Source organism: Euprymna scolopes, chromosome 36 (assembly GCF_053919585.1).
Source record: "Euprymna scolopes isolate OS-2025 chromosome 36, ASM5391958v1, whole genome shotgun sequence".
Lineage (NCBI taxonomy): Eukaryota > Metazoa > Mollusca > Cephalopoda > Sepiida > Sepiolidae > Euprymna > Euprymna scolopes.
Genome location: NC_136517.1, coordinates 53628005 through 53651429, shown reverse-complemented (window position 1 = coordinate 53651429; position 23425 = coordinate 53628005). Strand labels below are relative to the sequence as shown.

Sequence of the window (23425 nt, the reverse complement as noted above, 5' to 3'; positions counted from 1 at the left end):
TTTGCTGTATACACAGGTAGTCCTTTCTTCGATCCAAAGATAGTTAGGTGCGGTTTTTGGTCAGTTTGCAAATTGAAAAATCTTTCATACAAATAATGATGGTACTTTGTTACTGCGAATATTATTGCGAGGACTTCCTTCTCGATCTGCAAGTAATGTTTTTCCAAAGGTTATAAAGTGCGTGAAGCATGTGCCACTGGTTTCTTGCTTCCATTTGGCATTCTGTGTAGTATGCAAGTGCCTATGCCATGAGAGCTAATTCTGGATTGTAATGTGTAAGAGATAGGTCGGACGTCAGTGCAATTTTAATTTTATTGAATACCCCCTGGCATTCAGATGTCCATTCCCAAGTACTGTCTTTCTTCAAAAGTTTGTTAAGATTATGTATATTGAGAATAAATGACTGATAATAGTTGGCCAGTCCTAGAAAGCTTTGTAGTTCGGCGACGTTCCCGGGTATTGGCATGTTCTTTATTGCAGTTGTCCTGTCAGGATCTGGTCTCTTTCCCTCTTTGTCAATTATGTATCCTAGGTATTTAATTTCTTCTAGGAAAAATTCGCACTTTCCTTCCTTGACTTTGAAACCGAAATCCTGTATCCGTGAAAATGCTTTTTTTTATGCGCTCTCTATGTTGTTCCTTGGATTTGCTGATGATAATTATATCGTCCAAATGTGCAGTTACGAAATCGAGTCCGTCTAGCATAGTATCAATTATTTCTTGAAAAATTGCTGGAGCGACCTTGACCCCAAATGCTAGTCTCTCAAATTTGTATAAACCCCTGTGGGTGTTTATGCAAAGTAGCTTCGAGCTATTTTCCTCAACTGAAATCTGAAGATAAGCCTCACTAAGATCGACCTCAGAGAAGATCATACATATGGGTAATGGTAGTCTTTCAAGACGGCATTTAGCCCAGTAGAAAAATCAGTGAAAACGCGGATTTCTTTCAATTTCTTTTTGATGTACACAGCTGGAGCTGCCCATTGGCGGAATTTCACTATTGATAAGATGCTGGTCTTGACTAGTCTGTCAAGTTCCTCATTGATTTTCTCTAGCAAAGCGAATGGTATGTTCATTTTTTCCTAAAAACTGGTTCTGCATTTCAGTTCAAATTTTGCTGTTGCTTTCCTACATTTACCCAGGCCTGCTGTAAAAATCAGTTTTAAGTTCTTGTTTTTCTGTAGAAAACGATTCTACTTTTTGGCAAAATGTGTTGATCGGTACATCCCACAGATTAAATTCCTGAAACCAGTCGGTCCCAAATAAATTTTCTGTGTTCTTGAGCACAAATAATTTCAGTTTTTTTCGTTGTACCATTAAAAGTGACATTTGTAGTTAGTTCTCCTTCAAAATTTATTTTTTCTCCAGTTACTGTTTTTGCTGACTTGCCAGTTTTATGCATAGTTGGCCTATTTAAATTTCTCCATGTCTGTAAATTTATTATTGATAAGTCTGGTCCTGAGTCTAATTGCAATTTAACTTCCTTGTCTAAAATTCTAACTAAGACGTATTTTCGACTGTTCTTGTATGTTGAACCCGAATTTTACTTTTCTTTTGCCGTTTGCAGTGTGAGCTTTTGTGTCCTAGTTCTTTGCAATTAAAGCATTCTTTGGTACAAAAGGGGCAATCCTTTGACCAATGCAAGTTTCTGTAGCGAAAACAAGGAGTTGAAGGCTTCTGGGTACCTTGTCTTTTATGCTTGAGTGGAAGACAGTGTCCAGTTTCCGTTTTGTTTTTGGGAGAGTACCCCTTAGTTCTTCTCTGTATATTCTTTATGTGTGCAATTCCAGCTTCTTCGATGATCTTTGAGTTCTTCTTGATCCTTTGGCAATCTTCTACCAGCTTTTGTACAGTTAAGCCTGGTTCACTTTCCAGTTTTGACAAAACTCTTTGGCGGATCTCAGAGTCGCTTGTTGAAGTTAAACCTTCGGACAAATATGAAGCACTTGAAATCATCGGCACTCAATTCTGATAATTTGAAATCGTCACAGCATTTGTTGACAATCGAGGCGAAAGTCAAATAGTCCACATTGTCTTTTTTCGTAACGTTCAAGCATTTCCACCGTCTGTGGAACAATGATGTCTTTGAGCTGAATAGTTCAGTTAGTCATTTAACAGTTTCTGTAAATGTCAAATTGCTAGTCTTTTGTGGCAAGATATAGCCAACGAATTTGTCGTGTTCCATAGCCCCTAATTTGTTGAGTAGTAAACAGACTTTTTTTTTGGACTGCCCAATTTTCACAGTCGATATTGTACAGATCTTCATACCGTCTGAAATACGTTTCAAACATTCGATTTTCTTCAGGACATTAGGTGAAATTATTAATTGTACTTAGTACCACACTCTGGGGAAATGCTGTATCACTCTCCATAGCTTGATTCCTATTCATTAAAACCTGGAGTCGTGCTTCAGTTCTCTCTTTCTGTTCTGTTTGCAATGCAAAAAGTCTGTCATCAGCTCTTTTGCATTTGGATCCTTCTTCTGCTGCCTGCTGTAGTCTATCGTCAGCTCTTTTTTGCTGGTCCATTTGAAATTCAATTAGACGTGTTATCTCTTTCACATCTTCCATTGTCTCTTTTTATTTTCTCAAAAAAAAAAAAAAAGAAATTCTATTCTTTTAAGGAAATTTGTAACTTAAACGAAAGTCACAGCAAGAGAAAACTTTTATAATTTATGGACTAGTATACTCTTCAGATTATAGATTAATTTTGCATACACTTATTTATTTGTTGACGCGTGTTCCTTTTGTCTCAGATATGCCAATAGTTTGGAAATGGAGACAGGTTTTTGGTTTACCGTAGGAAAAAAAATAGTACAATATACGCCATACAACATAAAATATACAATATAATATATACAATATACAAGTCGACTTTTATTCAACAAAGTTACTGTTTTACAAAAGAAATTGTTCTGGGTTCCTGTTTTCAGTAATAGATATTGTTGCACGAGCAGTATATTTTCTCACTCCACTGGCGAACAGAAATCTATCCAACAACGAAAAGAGTCTTTATTTTAAAAGTGCTTTAAAAAAAAATTGACAGGTGAAAGAAAAAAAATACAAGCATCATTTCCTTTCAGTGTGCGTGCGTGCCATTGCAAAATATAAATGGGAAGGAAACAAATAATTTTTTTTGCAAATCATCAAAAACAAAAAATGGCTTCCCAGCACATAAAAAGAATATTTGCTGTTTTATCACAACTGTCTCTTTCTTCTTCTCGGTACCGTTCAAACAAACAACTAGTCGGTCAACAATAACCACTTTGTCATAAAACAAGAATTCATTTCCCAAAATTTCAGTAACAGAAGAAAAAAAATCTTCCAACATAAAGTCCATGTGTAATTTGCATAAGCAATTGGGTCGACACGTTCTATGACAAATTAAAACAAGATTACATTTTTTCTTCTTTTTTTTAGCAAAGCATAAAAAAAGAAATTCTACTTACAATTTCTTTGAGTAGATAAATTTAAGTGTTGTAATCTTTTTTTTAGTTATTTTTTTTTTTACACTGCAATTTTCCCTTGAACTTTTGTGGTTTTGCATTGTAACTTAGAAAGTTTGCAATTGACCATTTTGCACGTTTGAATATTGAAAGTTTTACACATCTTTCAAAAAAAAAAAAAAAAAAAAAATTTTTTTTTACATCCTTGTCGCCATTGGAAAGAGTGAAAGTAGGAACACGACGACTTGGTGAGAAGAAGAAGAACATTTATATCAAGCAAGGGTTAGTGGTACAGAAAAGGTTAGTAAGTCCGTGGGGAGTTGTCTCTGTATGACATCCGGGGATAGCTCTCATTGAGCGGTCTAGACTTGCTGCTTATATGGCTAATGGACAAGCCCATCTTAGCGGTTATAAGGGTGTGTATGTCCCCCGCAACAGGAACAAATAAAATTTAATATAAATCTATATCCTACTAGTAGGCTCCTCAGCATTGCTCGATTGTAAAATAAGCTTCAATATGATATTTTAATTTATACAGTTTCGTATTTCTTATTATAGAGCCAATTATCTATTGATTACCCAATACATAGTAGTGATATCGCAAGTTAAAATAAACAAAATAATATGACTTAAGTGACATTAGCTAGAATCGAAACCAAAACATTTAGTCCAATGTTATTCATTACCGTCTGAACTAACAACAGATGGATATCAAAACGGATTTTAACAGATAAACTTCTATTTGTGCATGCATACAGATGCATTTTAAGTTGACTCGTGCCTATCAAGTTCCAATTCTTTTTAGTTTTGACTCCTTACTAGCTATTTTTACAAACAAATCTAATTTGTTCCACTGGTCTAAATCCCCTATTTATCAAGTTTCAAGTCTGTAGACCAAAAATTGACTGAGGAGTTTGGTAGAGACCATTTTGCACACAGACAGACAAGTTACTTTTGTATATATATATATATGTATATGTAGATTAAAAAGTTATAAAATTTTTGGAGTTTGTTTGTACGCAAATAGAAAGCTGTGACAAAAAAAAAATTACAATAGAAAAATGCGAGCATGAAAAGTAATATAGTTAAGCTTAAAGGCAAAGCAAAGAAAACAAAAAAACAAAACAAACAAACAAAAAACACTATTATATGTGTTTGGAGCATTTTTGGTATGGAAGACAGTATATCCTCATTTGGTAGCACCAGATGTTTTGACAAGTATTACAACTCTGAGCCAAAATGGAGCTCGGAGCAATGGTAACTTAGGAACAACCCTACATTCTCCATGGCCCTCAAATGAGGCCTCACCATTAGATGTCTTTAAAAGTCATACATAAGACTACTAAAGGAGCGGATATAAACTAATAATAAATTAATTAAATAAAAAACAAACAAACACAATGCATAATAAAATTCACACAAGTTTCAGTTTCTAAATATTATGGGAATAAATTAAGAAAATATAAAGAAAAAATCTGATATGAGAAAATTTAATTGAATGTTTGAAGTTTTTATTTATTTATTACTTAACTTGCCACGCAAATTATTTTATAAAGCATCAGACAAACATTTTTTGTCTTCTTATTTTCTGACCTTTGTCAACTGAAAATCAACATGAAAAGGAATAATGGTATTTGGCAAAGCATTTACTGTTCTGTAGCAAAACGAGGATAGGGAAGGTGGTAATTAAGGGATGACTCCACACAGCTCTCAAATTGGAGTCTCACAACTGGATGCAGTTTTGTGTCATACCACTGACAGTTTAAGAGGGCTTCAGTAAGTGATAGGGTCGGGAAATGTAAGAAAAAAAAAAAAAAAAAAAAAAAAAATGGAGGTTATTAAAAATGGATTTCTGGGAAGTAGGAAATGCCCTGTTTTTACCTCCCTTGTACTCCTTCCTCGCAGAAGAGATATAATGGGCCTATATCTGCTCTATCATTATTTGCATGGCAGGTACTCGGCTGAACTTCTATCTATGCCCCCCCCCGCTCCCATAAATCATTCACAGCAAATACTCACCTATATACAACAACTGCCAACAATTTCCCTTACTCTCTATCTCTACCTAAAACTAAACAGAAATTCCATGAGCAAAGTTTTTTTCCTAGAACTTCTTGTCTATGAAACACAGTATCATGGGATTGCTTCCCAGCTCACTATAACATGGTCATTTTCAAGTCCAACAAACAAATTCTTGTTTAGGCAATAAAAGATAATAAATTTCTACTTAATTTCCACCATTGCTCCACCATTGCTGTTTATAATGGTGTTCACCCATTAACTATTATCCTCGAGTGGCCTCTGGGCCTTGACAAACTGCAACTCCATTATAAAAAAAAAATGTAGAGGCAAGGTAAACAATTTGCCCCAGGGTATTTGACACATTTGTTATAGCCAAGACAAGTTCTATTTAACCTATAGATAAAACTCTGGCAGGTAATACCACTCTGGGTCAGAGTGGACCTGGGAGTCATGATAACCAAAGGCGTAATCTTACACTCCTCAAAGCTCCCAAATTAGGGCTTCCGGACCACATTAAACAGGTTAAGAAAAAGAAATGTTAATTGTATATAATTAATTGAACACAAATTGTGTTTTTGTATAATGAAATGGAATTGCAGATTTATGCCTTTGCCAAGAGTATTTGTATTATACTTCAATTTTGTATAAACATGTCTGTCACTCAACCTCAACACTTTTATACAACAGAGGCTCACGTGATTAAATGATTTTCTGTTTTCTTTTGTTTAAGAGCACCATAAACAAATAGACAAAAGTCCATAAACGATAGTTTCTATTTAATCCATAGACGGAACTTTGACAAGTACTAACACTCCTACGGGTTAGAATGAACCTGGGAGTAATGGGTTAGTCTCACCACCCGAGAACAGATTCTATTTAATCCAGGTATGAGAGACTTCAGATAGAAATCAAAATAAACTTGGGAATAATTTTGATACAAAAGGTGACTCTATAAACATGTGCAAGGCGGCATGTTTAGTTGAGTGCATAGATGCATGATTATAATGTTAGTTTTTTGCTGTTCTTGCAGGGAGGTGTTGGTATGTATACTGCGGCTGGTATTTCCAAGTCGTCACCCATCAGGTACTGACCAGGCTCAACATTGCTTAACTTTGGTAATCTAACGAGAACTAGTGCGTCAACATGATTATGCTGCCACTAGATGTAGTTTCATGCTATAGCAAGAACAGACTATCTGATCCAGACTTTCAGATATAACCACTCAGGGTCAATGTTAACATAGGAATAAGGTTAACTCCACACATTTCATGTCTGAAGCAATTCAGTGTCATACCTAAGGCAAAACCCATCGATGGGACACTTGTAGGTACTACTTTTCTGGGTCAGAATGGTATGGGGAATAATGATAAATAAAGCATGACTCATGATCTTGGATTGGGGTCTTTAGGGTTTGTAATGCTTTTAGGGCACACCCTAATAAAATAAATAATTCAATACAAGTTTCTGAAATGACAAACGCAACAACTTCATAAAAGGTCACAGAAAAGGTTTATTGAGGAGAATGTGGTATTTTCCTTGTAGAAAGCTGGACTCCAGCACCTAGTATTATCGCGGTAGTTATTCCAGTGGAATCGTCGATACCATAGAGATAACACCGAGGTGGAGAGAGAGAGAGAGAAGAAAAGGAGGTCCGTTCCGTTTGGTGTCTCGCTGCGTAAGAATGAGTTGTTCTTCTTCAAACCGGATGCTGGCTGATTTCCTTTGGGGATAAGAAGTATCAATGCGCCGTACCCCTGACTGGCCAAGATGTGGCCGAATAGCACAGGGGAGAGGCATTGATTCGAGGAAGAAAAAAGTCCCATTTGTTTCTGCTACAGGTCTCACTACCAGATTCAAAGCGCTGTAAATGAGTAGACAGATAATTTAGCAAAGTCTCTATTTAACCCACAGTACTACCACTCCTCCAGGTTAGAGTGGACCAGGAAGTAATGGTAACTACAGTATGGCTTCACACTCCCTAATGATCTGGGACTGGGGTCTCACTACTGGATGCAGTTTCATGCGATACAGAGAACAGATTCTATTTAATCTCGACATAGGCGATTCATTATATGAATCAAAATGAACTTGGGAATAATTTGAACACAAAAGGTGACTCTGTAAACCAGGCAGCATGTTTCGTGGAATGCATAGCTTATATGGTAATCAGAAAGAAAAGGTAGAAAGAGTTAGGAATGACAAATGTTTGGATGGGGGTGGTAGCAGGGATGAACACCTTGCTCATGGGTGTCCAAGACAGTTTCGTGTTTCAGTCAATAAGTATTTAATTTAAGCTATATATATATATAAGTCTGACAGATACTATCACTTTGGGTGAGAATGGACCTGGGAGCAATGTTGACTTCACACTCCTGAAAGCTCCCAAATTGAGGTCTCATCACCAGACACACTTCAAGGTCATACTCAGAACCATGTGAGGAAAGTAAAGAAAAAGAAAATTAATGCAACAGGAGTTGCGTTTTCACACAAATAGAGGTAATTACAAGTTTATGTGTTCCCCAAAAATATTTGTATGCAAATGACTTTAATTTTGTATAATTCCATGGAGACAACAATGACCAATTGGTTAGTAACACAGACTGACAATCAGGTGTGCCAAGTTCGAATCCAGTTTCATTTAGGGATGTTGACAACATTCACGTGGCTGGTCCCGTAAATACCAGATGTCTTTCTAGAAAAAATTCTAACTAGAAAGATATCAAATAAATGAATGCCAACAATAATCATTTTGTAACAGAGCGCATATGAGCACGTGTGAAAATGTCATCAGAAGCCGAAGGATAGATAGCTAGTGAAGGTATTAACTGCAGCAGCAGTTAAAGCACATATGCAAATTTGGAAGTGTGCATGGGTTTGCATCAGAAGAAAAAGAAAAAATACTCCACATGGTCGGAGGGAGAAAAAAAAAGATAGACATGTAAAGTTGAAAAGGAGAAATGGCTATGATCGGGATGTGATTTAGAACAAAGAAAAACGCATGTCAGGTTAGGTTAGATGGACGTGTGGCCCCATGGTGGTGTCGAGAGATTTTTAAGCTGGTGTTGAGATGGCAGAGTTTTGTTAATCTTATGGCAGACAAAATGAACAGTTAGAAAAAAAAACAAGAAGCATTGTTTGGAAAGTAATGATAATAAATGCCTTTAGCTAAAAAAAAAAAAAAAATGCTGAGTCGGATTTATTCATTTTTGTTTTGCTTTTGTTCCTTTTCGATAGTACCAGATGGCGTGAGGTTTGAACTGTAATGATACAATTTAAAAGTAACGGCCATGCCATGTTACAATTTGATTCATATGAAATGAATGAATGATGCCCAGCCATATATATATAAAGTAGTAGCGTTTGTGTGTGTGTCTGTGTGTACAACTCTCCTACAGCCCACACCATTGGACAGATCATGACCAAACCTGGCATGATGATGGTCCCCCACTTTAGGATCGTGCACACCATTTTTCAAGGTCAATGTTAAAGGTCATAGCCTATTTACATACTCTCCTACAGCCCACACCACTGTACCGATTATGACCAAACCTGGCATGATGATAGTCCCCCACAGGATGTATCACACCATTTTCCAAGGTTAAGGTCATAGTTTATTTATATATACTCTCCTACAGCCCACACCATTGGACCGATCATGATCAAACCTGACCTAGCGATGGTGCAAACCTGACCTAGCGATGGTGCACAAGGTCACGGTCATATTTGGTTTGGCTCTTAAAACATCTGCTTACTGCAAGGGTGCCCACAAAGCGGGTACCTGAGTGTACAGCAAAGTCTTTTTGCTAGTAGACAAATAATTTAGTAAAGATTACTGATGAAGTCTTAGAACCACAAAAAATAGTTGAAGAATTATTAAAATGTAGATATTTTTAAAATGCAATTGTGCATTTTTACTTAGTTTATGAAATATTAATACAAAAGAATGTGCCTACTTTATTACATCTTTAAATGGGGGTTCATGCTGAGAAATGAAACCACCTAAAGAAAGATATTTAACTAAGAGAAGAAAAACCATTGAAGAAATGGGAAATATATCTGGTTTGGGATTTGACCATCCAAAATTTTATTTCTACTCTTAGAAAACTTTTTACCTCTTTCAACGGGGATTCATAGATGAAACCATTGAAAGTACCTAAAATATTAATGTCCATCCAGACACAGGACTTCCTAAACAGTAGTTTTTTTTAAAAATAAATTGATCCATGTTTTTCAAGTGGGTGACTGGATGGTCTGCTGCAAAGTGCACAAATAGATACCATGAACAAAGCTTCTTTCTTAGAACTGCACGCCTGTGGAACTCTGTTCCGCTTGTCTGTTTCCCTCCCGACTTCAACCTGGATGTCTTCAAGTCCAACACAAACAAATTCCTGATGAACCGCCCCCCCCCCTAAGTAATGACACCTTACCAATTCTCCAATACTACTGCTACACTATCCCTTTGATTACTGCATGCACAATAACCCTTATCCCTGAGTGGCCATTGGGCCTTGATAAGTGGTGAACTCCATGTAAAAAAAAAAAAAAAAAAAAAAATATATATATATATATATATATATATATATATATATATATTCCAGCGTAGGGTTAGAGGAGGCTAGTTTGTTTGATTTCAGTGTTGCTCAAAGATAGAGGAATCCTTAGGCCCTAAGCTAATGGATGGTATTCGATTGTAAGGTTTGTCTTAATTTGCAGGCCCATTGTTCAGTAGAAGAAAACAAGTACGATTCTAACATCTCTCAAAATAAAGCATTGTTGCTTGTTATAAACTGGAGTTGTGGTTTTGTGTCAAACCCTTCTGTTGCAGCAGTGACAGAGACCGCATTATTGATATTAAGGCCAGTGTTGAAATCAAGTTCCAAATTAGTATAAAGATAAAAACCAAATGATCATGGCATGCACAGTGAATGCACTCAGACGCACGTTCACAACAAAAACCATTAAAACTGTATTCAGTGAACAAAGAAAACTAGATACAATGAGAAAATGTATGCAATAATATTATTTATATCACACTAGCGGGGATGGAGGCGCCTGGCTTTGTTAGGGCGTAAAATGCACCTAAATATGATATTTTAATTTGTCCTGATTTTGTATATATTATTATTATAGAGTCGTGATTTCAAAAGTAAAAAAAAGTATTTTGGTACCATCAGTTAGAATCAAAACTGAAACTGCCGCATTCAAAGCTGGTGAGGTTACTTATTCATATCACAAAATATAAATGAAAGAATAGCTGTATTTAAGAATTCAGGTGATAAGTCATCTCCCTCTTAGTACAGACCAATAAGTCTCCTGTGTATCATGAGTAAGCTGCTGGAATCCATACTAAATAGAGAAGTAGTCAACCACCTCAGCACAAATAACCTTCTTAGTGACATGCAATATGGTTTCCGTTCTGCTAAATCTACAGCAGATGTGCTAATGGTTATATCTCATAGGATTAGTGAATCTCTCGACAAAGGCTTCTTTCTAGGGCAATTTTTCTTGACATATCAAAGGCCTTCGATAAGGTATGGCATAAAAGCCTACTTCACAAGATTTTCAGCTACGGTATAACTGGAAATGTTTTCTCAATTATTAAATCATTTCTCTCTGATAGGCTCATAAGAGTAGTGGTTGATAGGCAGAAATCAGAGGCCACAGTATTAATGCTGGAGTCCCTCAGGGGTCCATCCTGGGTCCAACTCTCTTCCTGATCTACATCAATGATCTCCCAAAACACATACTTAAATCATTCGTTGACATCTATGCTGATGACACGACCATCTATGGCAACACATCAAAGGCCGTAAATGACAAAGCTCTCTCTGATTCTCTCTCCTCTGATCTTGAGCGCGTGGTACAGTGGGGGAAGAGGTGGCTGGTTACTTTTAATGCATCTAAAACCAAGCTTCTATCTTTACATTATCAACGCTCTGATCCCCATCTGGCATCAATTGAAATGGATGGCTCTCGTTTTGGAGAGGCTCTATGTTTTGACAAGCTTCTGGGTTTGACCTTTACTCCTGATCTTAAATGGAACATGTACATCAGGTCTGTTGCCAAGGTTGCTGGGAAAATGATGGGATCCTTCTACTGCTCCAAAAGATATCTCACTGCTGATGCAATTCTCTATCTATATAAAAGCCAATTACGTCGAAGGATAGAGTACTGCTGCCACATCTGGGCAGGAGCTGCTAAAAACAGCCTATCCTGCCTTGACAGAGTACAAAATAGACTTCGTGGCTTAGTGGGGGATGCTCTTTTCTCTTCCCTGCAACCTCTCACCCACAGAAGAGACGTTGCGAGCCTATCGTTGTTTTATCATTACTTCCATGGCAAGTGCTCGTCTGAGCTCCAATCTCTGGTCCCCCCCCCTCGCCAATCTTTCACGAGAAACACCTGTCTAGCTGAAACCACTGACAATAATTTTCCCCACTCTTCATCTGTGCCTAAATCCAAACGTAGAGTCCATGAACAAAGCTTCTTTCTTAGAAGTGCACGCCTGTGGAACTCTTTTCCGTTTGCCTGTTTCCCACCTGACTACAACTTGGATGTCTTCAAGTCTAACATAAACAAATTTCTGACGAACCGCCTCCTTAAGTAAGACACTTTATCAAATCTCCAATACCAACGATTACTACGATACTATCCCATTGATTACTATACACGCAATAACCCTTATCCCCGAGTGGCTTCCGGGCCTTGATAAGTGGTAACCACCATGTAAAAAAAAAGCTCTCTACGACAGTCTCCATATACGTTTGAATTAACTTGAACAGAGATCTGACAAACAGAAATGTTCCTGAAATATATCATACAGAACTTCCAAACCTAACCGATACAATTAAGATAATAATAATAATAATAATAATAATAATAATAATAACAACAACTATTTACCTTCTCACGAGGGCAACGTTAGACACAAGGTTGGTTTTTAATGTGAGGAAAATCCAGTTCCTTCAAAAATTGTAGCTTTGTAATGATTAGGGCTAGGACAACAGCATATTCTTTTCATTGTTTTGACTTTCGAGTGTGTATCTGTTGATATCTTATAAGCTTTTATTTAGAGTGATGTGGTTCTCGGTTGATTAACTGTGTTGGATATGTACTCGAGGGTCAAAAGAATGATAAAAATATTCTGTTGTCATAGCCCTAGTAAATGATACTCTCTGGTGTGAGTAATTGTAGGTCTGTTGTCAATTGGAGGAAACGAGTATCAGTGTAACATCTCTCAAAATCAAACATTGTTGCTCGTTTGAAACTGGAGTTGCGATTTTGTTTGGAGAGAGAATCCTTTTGATGCAGCAGTGAATGAGACCACATGATCGACACTAAAACCAGTTTCAGGATCAAGCAATGACCTCAGACAAATCCAACGAGCAAATTTTAGCCAATTCTTAATCTCTAGATATTTCATGTTTTCTTTAAAGTAGAACATTTTTAAAAAGTACAATACAACTATTTTGACTTTTTTTTTTTTTTGATTTATTTAATGTAAAATAAAGAAAATATAAAATTTAAAAAAAAAAAAAAAATTTTTTAAATCGAAAATTGCAACATATTCGGACCTTACAGAAATTGCAAATTTTAGTCACTTTTTAATCTCTAAATATTTGAGTTTTTCTTTAAAGTAGAACATTTTTAAAAGTATCTTACAACTATTTTAACTTGTTTTCCACTTATCTAATGTAAAAAAAAAAAAAAAAAAAAAAAACCCCAAAAGATCATGACCCAATCAAGCGATGTAGCAAACACATACAAAGGTCTTTGCAGGTAGTCAAGTGATCCTATGCTTGCATGGTTAAAAAAAAGACAAAAATACTTTGTTTTATAATCGAAATCAAATTGTACATACTTTCATCTTTATGTACTCATAGTATTCATATACTAACAAAGCAATTAACCAAAAAAAAAAAAAAAATAACAATGACAAACAATGAGAGGTCATAGGTCATAGCAATGAAAGCAAATTAAGTGATAAACTCTGGACAACCTTTTGGATTCTGAGACCCTCTTATTAGCATGGCAGTTATATGCATAGCTATGTTTCTTTGGTTTGGAGAGCAAAGAAATAAAATAAGTTCTTTATTCTTTTTCATTCGAAATAAGGCATATTGCTATTTGAACATAAAGGGCTACTATTTGGGATCATGTTTAATGGGAGACTGAAGAGTTGAGCAGCAAGATGTCTGTTCACATTACATTTAATTTTCACCAGGTTAGTATAGTGAAGGAAGCAGGGCAGGGAACAGGGACGGAATTCCAAAGTTTAGCAGTCCTATGGAAGAAACTATTAGAGTAAAAGTCTTACTAGCATATAGAGACTTGAAGGGGTGAGATTTTGCTGCTTGTGGGGTTAGTCGGGAGTATGTATGTCGAGGGAGGCACAAGTGCCAGGTGTTCATCAGAACACATTCCATTAAAATACTTGTAAAACAGGGATGCAGTAGTGATGAGACAGGATAGTGCGAGACCCATTAGATTTGAGACTTTTTTTGGACCCTGTCTAAGAACAGGAGACTAATATGGGAGATGCACCAGTTGAGATGTGACGGCAATATGCCCTGCATCAGCAAATTGTGTGGCTGTATAAAGATATAGGATACTCTGTGGTGTAAGCAATTTTCTAGCATGGTAAAGAGAGCCCACCTTATTTGCAGCAGCCTTGGTAATGTCTTCAATGTATTTGTTCTGATTCATATTGCCCGTGAATGTTAAGCCGAAAGTTTGAAGGATACATTCTCAGGTAGGATATTACATGATTGCATAGAATTTTTTGTCATATCAATAGGATATAACAATAGAATTATCAATAAGATATAACAATAGAAATATCAATAGGATATAGCAATAGAATTATCAATAGGATATAGCAATAGAATTATCAATAGGATATAGCAATAGAATTATCAGTAGGATATAGCAATAGAATTATCAATAGGATATAACAATAGAATTATCAAAAGATATAACAATAGAATTATCAAAAGATATAACAATAGAATTATCAAAAGATATAACAATAGAATTATCAAAAGATATAACAATAGAATTATCAATAGAATATAACAATAGAATTATCAATAGAATATAACAATAGAATTATCAATAAGATATAAAAATAGAATTATCAATAAGGTATAAAAATAGAATTATCAATAAGGTACAATAGAATTATCAATAGGATATAACAATAGAATTATCAATAGGATATAACAATAGAATTATCAATAGGATATAACAATAGAATTATCAATAGGATATGACAATAGAATTATCAATAGGATATGACAATAGAATTATCAATAGGATATGACAATAGAATTATCAATAGGATATGACAATAGAATTATCAATAAGATATAAAAATAGAATTATCAATAGGATATAATAATAAAATTATCAATAGGATATAATAATAGAATTATCAATAGGATATAACAATAGAATTATCAATAGGATATAACAATAGAATTATCAATAGGATATAACAATGGAATTATCAATAGGATATAACAATAGAATTATCAATAGGATATGATAATAGAATTATCAATAAGATATAACAATAGAATTATCAATAGGATATAACAATAGAATTATCAATAGGATATGATAATAGAATTATCAATAAGATATAACAATAGAATTATCAATAGGATATAACAATAGAATTATCAATAGGATATGATAATAGAATTATCAATAAGATATAACAATAGAATTATCAATAGGATATAACAATAGAATTATCAATAGGATATAACAATAGAATTATCAATAGGATATAACAATAGAATTATCAATAGGATATAACAATAGAATTATCAATAGGATATAACAATAGAATTATCAATAGGATATAACAATAGAATTATCAATAGGATATAACAATAGAATTATCAATAGGATATAACAATAGAATTATCAATAGGATATAACAATAGAATTATCAATAGGATATAACAATGGAATTATCAATAGGATATAACAATAGAATTATCAATAGGATATAACAATAGAATTATCAATAGGATATAGCAATAGAATTATCAATAGGATATAGCAATAGAATTATCAATAGGATATAACAATAGAATTATCAATAAGATATAACAATAGAATTATCAATAGAATATAACAATAGAATTATCAATAAGATATAAAAATAGAATTATCAATAAGATATAAAAATAGAATTATCAATAGGATATAACAATGGAATTATCAATAGGATATAACAATGGAATTATCAATAGGATATAACAATAGAATTATCAATAGGATATAGCAATAGAATTATCAATAGGATATAGCAATAGAATTATCAATAGGATATAACAATAGAATTATCAATAAGATATAACAATAGAATTATCAATAAGATATAACAATAGAATTATCAATAAGATATAACAATAGAATTATCAATAAGATATAACAATAGAATTATCAATAGAATATAACAATAGAATTATCAATAAGATATAACAATAGAATTATCAATAGAATATAACAATAGAATTATCAATAAGATATAAAAATAGAATTATCAATAAGATATAAAAATAGAATTATCAATAAGATACAATAGAATTATCAATAGGATACAATAGAATTATCAATAGGATATAACAATAGAATTATCAATAGGATATAACAATAGAATTTCAATAGGATATGGCAATAGAATTATCAATAGGATATGGCAATAGAATTATCAATAGGATATGACAATAGAATTATCAATAAGATATAAAAATAGAATTATCAATAGGATATAATAATAAAATTATCAATAGGATATAATAATAGAATTATCAATAGGATATGATAATAGAATTATCAATAGGATATACCAATAGAATTATCAATAAGATATAACAGAGATCCTCTATCGATTCCCTGAAAATTAATTTTTATATTAGACTTTCCATCATTTCATTTTATCTGTTTGAAAACTGCATAATAGCAACAAGCTGCTAAATATAGAAGGGGGGGGGGGAAACTTGTTTGTACAAGCGTTACATTGATGTTAAATTTATAAACACTTTGCGGCACTTCTACACTATCGGGACGAAATTTCGGAAATTGTAAAACTGAATTTCATGAAAACAATGGTATCTATGTATTCCTCGTATTTCTAAGATGATTATATCCCAAAATTAGGAAAATCGATAAGGTAAAAAATTATCTATTAAAGAAAATAAAAAATAGAATTTGATGAAAACCATCGTAAAACACAGGAGAGTTCAAAAGGGAGGTAATTTTCCGTTTTGGTTTAAAACAAGATGGCAGAAATTTTTCACCTGCTAACACGATTAAAGTTGCTTTTTATTCAGTAATATTTAGGTAATTTCGACTGCATAATTTGGAAGCTACCATTTTAACTTATAAGAATAGACGAAAAAAAAAATATCAGTTGAAACCATTGCTTTTTTTTTAAATCTGAAAACTCCATTTATTGACTACAAAATCTCGTTCCAATTCTGTAGAAGCACCCATTTTGCTCTTCTGTCATTTCATTCTTGTAAATTCTTCAAATCAATACGTCAGGCTAAATTTAAAAACTAACATTGTTAGATTTCGAAATTGTAAGAGATAAGGATTTATAACTTGTATTATATGAATTTTTTAGACTTATGTTATCAGGAGAAAAAAAATTCCAGCGGTCTTAACAGATTTAATGCGAGTCTTCTATTTCAGGTCTGGATTGAAAGTCAGTTAACCTTTATCCTGCCGACTATAAAGTTTACTTCTCGATTTAATTTTTGTTTTTAAATGTAAGTTTATCATAGCTTGTAGACTACATAAATAATTTTTGCAGTTTATGTGAAAGCAATATACATGAACTATTGAAATCAAATTAGTTTAGTGGTAATATATGATAAAAATTGAATTTGGAATACAATTATAAATTTTAAACTACTTCAAAGATTACGTTCCATTTCAGGAGAAACGATAGTAAAAAAAAAAGTTAAAGCAAGGGGCTTCCTCAAGGAGAGAGCAATTCATTTGGGCTAGAACAAAACAAAGATCTGAGCATTGTTGGTGAAAGAAGAGAAGCTTTAATAAGGAAGTGTTTGTTCATTCTCCAAAGACAATGGAAAACCTCCTGTATAGAATTATGAAGCAAGGGTTGCACAATCTCTGACTGCACTTCTCCTGAATCGGCACTGTTTGAGTCCAGTAGCAAGGAGAAATTCAGGACGACTGGAAACAATGCTGAGATAAGCGGAGTGCACATACAGCACCTGGAATGTCCAAATACCCCCCTTTAGTACTGACCAGGCTCAATGTTGCTTAACTTCAGTGATCAAATGGGAACTGGTGTGTCAACATGATTATGCTTATATATATATATATATATATATATATATATATATAATAAATTCCACAGCCAAACAACGTCGCAGCCCACAAGAGCCATGACAGTCAAAGAACTGGAAGTCCAAGACTCGAGTTTCGCCCTCATTTGGGCTCGTCAGTTAGACACATCCGAACTCAGGATTCGAAACCCGAGCCTCTTGCATGCAAGGCAAGCACTCTACCAACTGAGCAAACGCCCTGCACACAAGAATTTCAATTAACCAACACAGATCAAGCAAACCGCGCCGAAAATGCGACTGTGAAATAAACCTACTACGTCTCAACAAGGGACGCGGTCATCCATATATATATTTCTGTGGAAATATATTTTATTTCCTTATAATATATACCAATCCTTATTTAAGAAGCTCAATGTAATTACAGAGCAATATAGTGAATGAATGACAAAAGTCTATATTCCAAAGTTCATGATGTTGACCATCTTATAATTTATTCCTTTAATTCAGTGGGCATTTACATTTCTTGACAGTATCTGTTTCGTAGAACAAAATCAATCACTTAATTATCATATCAATTAGTAAATCTATTTTGCCCTTAACTTATCAAAAGAAATAGCAACAATCAAAACGCACTTTATTTCCTTTTAATGGAGTGATTGATTTTATGCTATGAAAGAATTGTCAAGAAATGTAAATGTCAACTGAATTAATGGAATAAATTATAAGATGGTAAACATCATGAACTTTGGAATATAGACATTTGTCATTCATTCACTATATATATATATATAGCTTCAATATAAGTCTACTATTTTAGATGTGAAGCGAAAATATATCCTAGGAACTTATGAAAACTACAGGCTTCCTAATATAGAAGGACATTTATCTAACTGTGGCAAAACAAGGGGCTGAAAGTTGGTGGTGAAAAAAAAAAAAAAGGAAGCTTGATTTTAGTGGTGATAAAAGTAACCAGCCACTTTTTCCATGTTGTATCACATGTTTCAGGTTGGAAGAGAGAGAATCAGAAAAATCTTGATCACCAATGCTCTTCAAAGTAGCCACCATTTGTCTTTTTCAAATATATCGATAAACACTGCATGTTTTTCGAACCAATTAAAATACTATTAAAAAACCACCGAATATATGTCAACTTATGTCATGGTAACATATAGAGCTAATTTCTAATAGTATTTTGTATAGTTTTTTATTTATAACACCTTATCCCGAACCTATCGTGTTAAAGAGTCGGGCGCCATTTTGAATTTTCCAATACATCGGTAAACACTGCATGCTTTTCGAGCTGAATAAACATGTTAGTTTGAATAAAAACACGAAAATTATATCCAGTTTGGTAGAAAAGTAACTTATCTTACCTTTGATAACATTTATTTGTTATATATTTGTTTTTTGACAACTTTTTCGAATCTATGTTTACAGTAATACAAACTAAAAATATTCACACACAATTACATTATGCTTAAATGATTACCAGTACAAAGCAATTAACATACTAAGACCATGCATAAACATGGCAAGTTTTATTTTGCAACAGATTTTAAAATTTGTGTGGAAATCGTGATCACATTTGATAGACCGTGGAATGAAGTTCATTTTTCAGCTTTGAAAAATGAAAACCTTAACTAAATCAAGTGTAAAAAATGTTTGAGATTTAACTCTGATAAGCACAGGAACAATTTACAGACTTAGGGATTTAACAGGGAAACTAAGTTTTGTGCAGTCGCCTTTCTGGTGTAAAAAGTTATGAAGTCATTTTCAACATGGCTGCAAATCTGGAAACTAGCTTTTCAGATTGGCACAAACTGACTACGTTTGGTTGGCTCAGTAAATGCTATTCTTGAAAAACAAGGCCTATGATTTTTCAGTGACCAGACAAGCTTAGTGTTTATTAGCCCACAAGTGCAATAGTAATGCTACAGAAAGGTTTGTGAAGGAGACCTAGTTCTTGGTGCCTTTTCATATTTGTTTACTATACCTTTTTTTTGGTTCTGTTAGTTACAGTAAAAATGTATACAAAATCCACAAGTATCAAAATTACAAACAGTTTCAGCATGTTAAAAGCATATGGGTCGGTAATTAAATTCTACTGCGTTTGGTACAAGTTATTTTTTTTTTTTACGATTTCTCGACTGTTTTATTTTTTTTTAACTTAGTTTTTTAGTGGTGGGTGGGAATTATTTTAATTCTAACGTTAAGCTAACCTAGTGTCGTCTGCCTTAATTTTTCTTTTTTTCAATTTTCAAATCGTAAATTATTTTGGCCATTTCTGTTTTTTTTTTCCATAGATCTCAATCAGAAACATTTGAGCTGATATGGATCCCCTCATATAGAAACAATTTAACTTTATGAAATATAATTTTCAAAAGGTGCTTGTGCAGAATAATAAATTTTGAAACAAATGCATTTCAGGTGAAAACATCACGTGTCATGTAGAAATCAGTATAAATTTTAAAAAAATTACAAAAAATGATCCAGTAGACGATGTGTTAGACTTATTTTTCGAAAAAAAGAAAATAAAACATCATGGAGACTAACGTGGCACATTTTCTATTTTTTTTTCAATGGCGGATTTCAAGAAAAACAAAGGAACCAAGTCAGTTTGCCATACAGAATTGGTCGCACAACATTTCCACATTAAAACATATGATAAAACTCGATGATTCAATAAATTCTATTTTTACGTTATTATTTTTTATGCTTGTTAAGATAGAGTCGATAAATCGATTTTTTGAAAATATGCCGTTTTAAGCAAAAACAATCAGTAAATGTTTATTTTAACTGTAACACAGTCAACCATTCTAGTTTGTATTGTTAGGGGTTATCGAGGCTGCTGAAAACGAATCTGGCATTTAAACCCGTCGCAAATTTACCATTTGCATGGTATTAACCCCTGGACCCTGGGACTATTTTGCGCCATTTCACTACTTCCGTTAACGCTTTTCTTGCATGATGCGTTCGCGTAGCAAAGTGACTTGTCATATCGTGGAGGAATCTTTAGCAGACATTTGAAATAAGAAAGTTAAAAAAAAAAACAAAAAAAAAAACGTTCATTTTTTTGTGCTATGTAGTTTTTAATTGAGCTAAGAGATTAAGTTTTCATGAGTGGTTTACAAAAACATTTTTATGTTTTTCGTTCTTTTTTGGCGGGGGATATTCAATTATAGAACTTTGTGAGAAATTCCATATACGGCAGCCATCTTTTCTGGTTTGTTTGACCGCCCACGCAGTTATTGTGGTCGGCTGTCATTGGTTTAAATTTGAATGTGTCAGATGATTCACTTGGTGCACCTTTTGTATCATGCTTTCTTTTTTCAGTCTACACAGAACTCGGCATTGGGATAGACTCAAAACCCAGCAGCTCCCACTGAAGGGAGCTAAGACTATTCCTTCATGAACACCAAACAGTTGGTGAACGAGGGACCACATCTCTAGAAGCAGAGAACTTTATACTGCTGAATCTATCCAAATTAAGGAGGACATTCAAGAACTGTTCTGCATGTTTATTTACCAAATATTGGATCTTATCTCAATTCACCTTGAGTCCTAAGTGGCTCACATTATGCCTAATTATAGGCGCCCAACATTCCCGCCGAGTTTACCATGAGCATTCATGGATCCTTCCGAGGAACAACGAACTAACATTCCAACAATAGGAATTCATACTAATGGCTCCAGGCGTATAGAAGCAAAACCGGCCACCGTTTTGCAAAAGAACAAAATCAGAACCAAATAAACTTTCTTGCTGTTAATTGTGAATAAATTTGGAGTTTGAAAGGTATGGCTTTTGTATTTGTGAATTCTTTTGCTTCTGCCGGGAGGAAATTGGGATGTGAGAAATAATTTCTTACAACTTGTAAATTTTTTAACAGGTGCTTTTGCAGTTTAATTAACAGTTTTTTTTTTCGTAAGTAACGTGCCGACATTAACCGAGCAGAATAACTGTTTAATATTTCACAAAAAATCTGTTTACATTATGGTGGTGGTGTGTGAGGGGGGAGGGCGTTGTGGCGGCCGCAGCACAACTACCTTGATTAGGATTTGTTAAATAAGAATAAGTAAATAAAATAAGAATGGCATAGTTTTAAAAAACAAATGCAAAACAAAATAAAAGTAAAAAGAATGCCGGGCAACACCGGATATATTCAAGCAAATAGAAGCATAGCAATAGCATCTCTTTAAAATAAATACCATCACCGGTAAATTAGTCGAGACGGTTTTAAATACTTATTCTTTCGACGGAGGAGAAAAAAATTCGGCGCTTATTCAGATTGGCGTTTATGGCAACAATTAAAAGTAAAGAAAATACAGAAAAATCTGCATAATGTACGTACTCGTTACAGAACGAATATGTCATATTCCAAAAATTACGTAAATCGATTAAGTGTTTTTATTTAAAAGTAAGACAATCAAAATTTACGATTTTTAGCGATTTTACTACTAAACTGCATTGAACGTAAAGCTTATTATTATTTTTTTTTTTTACCTAACTTCGATTTGAGTTATCTCCCATTTTTTATTTCATAGAATTTAATCATGGCGTACGAAAACACCACGGCTCGCTTAGTCGGAAAACTTGATTTTTTTTAAATAATAATAATAATAATAAATAATACTTGATTAAATTACGTGATTTTTGGAATATTTCATTTCCGTTCTGTGACTGCAACGACATGTACATTATAAAGACTTTTCTACTTTTAATTGGCACCATAAGCACGAAAAATTGTTAGCTTACGAAATTAATAAATAATTTCATTTTTTTGTTATATTTAAAAACTTATTAAACTTCTTCAAGAGAAAAAAAAAACTTTCATAAAAAAGAAAAAAGCGTTGCAAATGTTGCATAAACTTTTCACTTTTCAACAATACAAAAAAAAAAAAATGAGCGCGCAAAAAGAAAATCAAATGAAATAACTTTCATTAACTTGTTTAGTCGCTTTGTTTTTGTTTGTGCATATAGATAATAAAAATGTAAACGTTCACTTACTACTTTTCGTCGCTTGTTTTGTTTAGAAATGAACTTGCTTCTTTTTCTTTTCTTTTTTTCTTTTTTCGTCATGTGATTTTCTTTTCTTGTTGTTGTCGTTGTGCGCGCACTGACTATTTCTTTTAACACTTATCGACTTTTCTTTCTTTTGTGGGTTTTAGGAGCTACAGAACCGGGACAAAACAGGATATTCAACTTATAAAAATTGTTCATGTGCATGTCAATAAACTAATCTTTTTTTCAACCTGAATCCGGTATTTTCTGAATCAGACTTGCCTTACTAAAATACACAAATAAAATAAAATAAAATAAAATAAAATAATGGAAAATTTGTAGATCACTAAATCATTAAATCAATCCCTCAATAAGATTCTACCTTTTTAGGCGATTAAGTGTGAAATAAAATAAAATAATGGAAAATTAATACCTACTACTAAATCACCCCCCCCCCCCTAAAAAATAAGATTCTACTTTTTTTACGCGATTGTGTGAACAGTAACACGTTGGGCAAATATGAAGAATTACTCCACCCATGAAAATTCCTTTAAAATTACTACTCGTTGAGATTTTCGGGGTCACTGAAAATGAAAATAACGTTTAAAATTACGGCAAACGAGTA

At 33.6% G+C, this 23425-nt stretch overlaps 1 protein-coding gene across 1 annotated transcript in view; it reads right to left on the bottom strand.

Annotated features, from left to right (window-relative positions):
- LOC145260485 (5'-3' exonuclease PLD3-like) overlaps positions 1 to 23053 on the bottom strand; it is a 75208-nt gene extending 52155 nt beyond the window's left edge. The window contains exon 1 of the mRNA XM_080118594.1: positions 22807 to 23053. The gene's annotated coding sequence lies outside the window, so the exon portion shown is untranslated. The remainder of the gene's footprint in view (positions 1 to 22806) is intronic.
- Between the last annotated feature and the right edge of the window lie 372 nt (positions 23054 to 23425).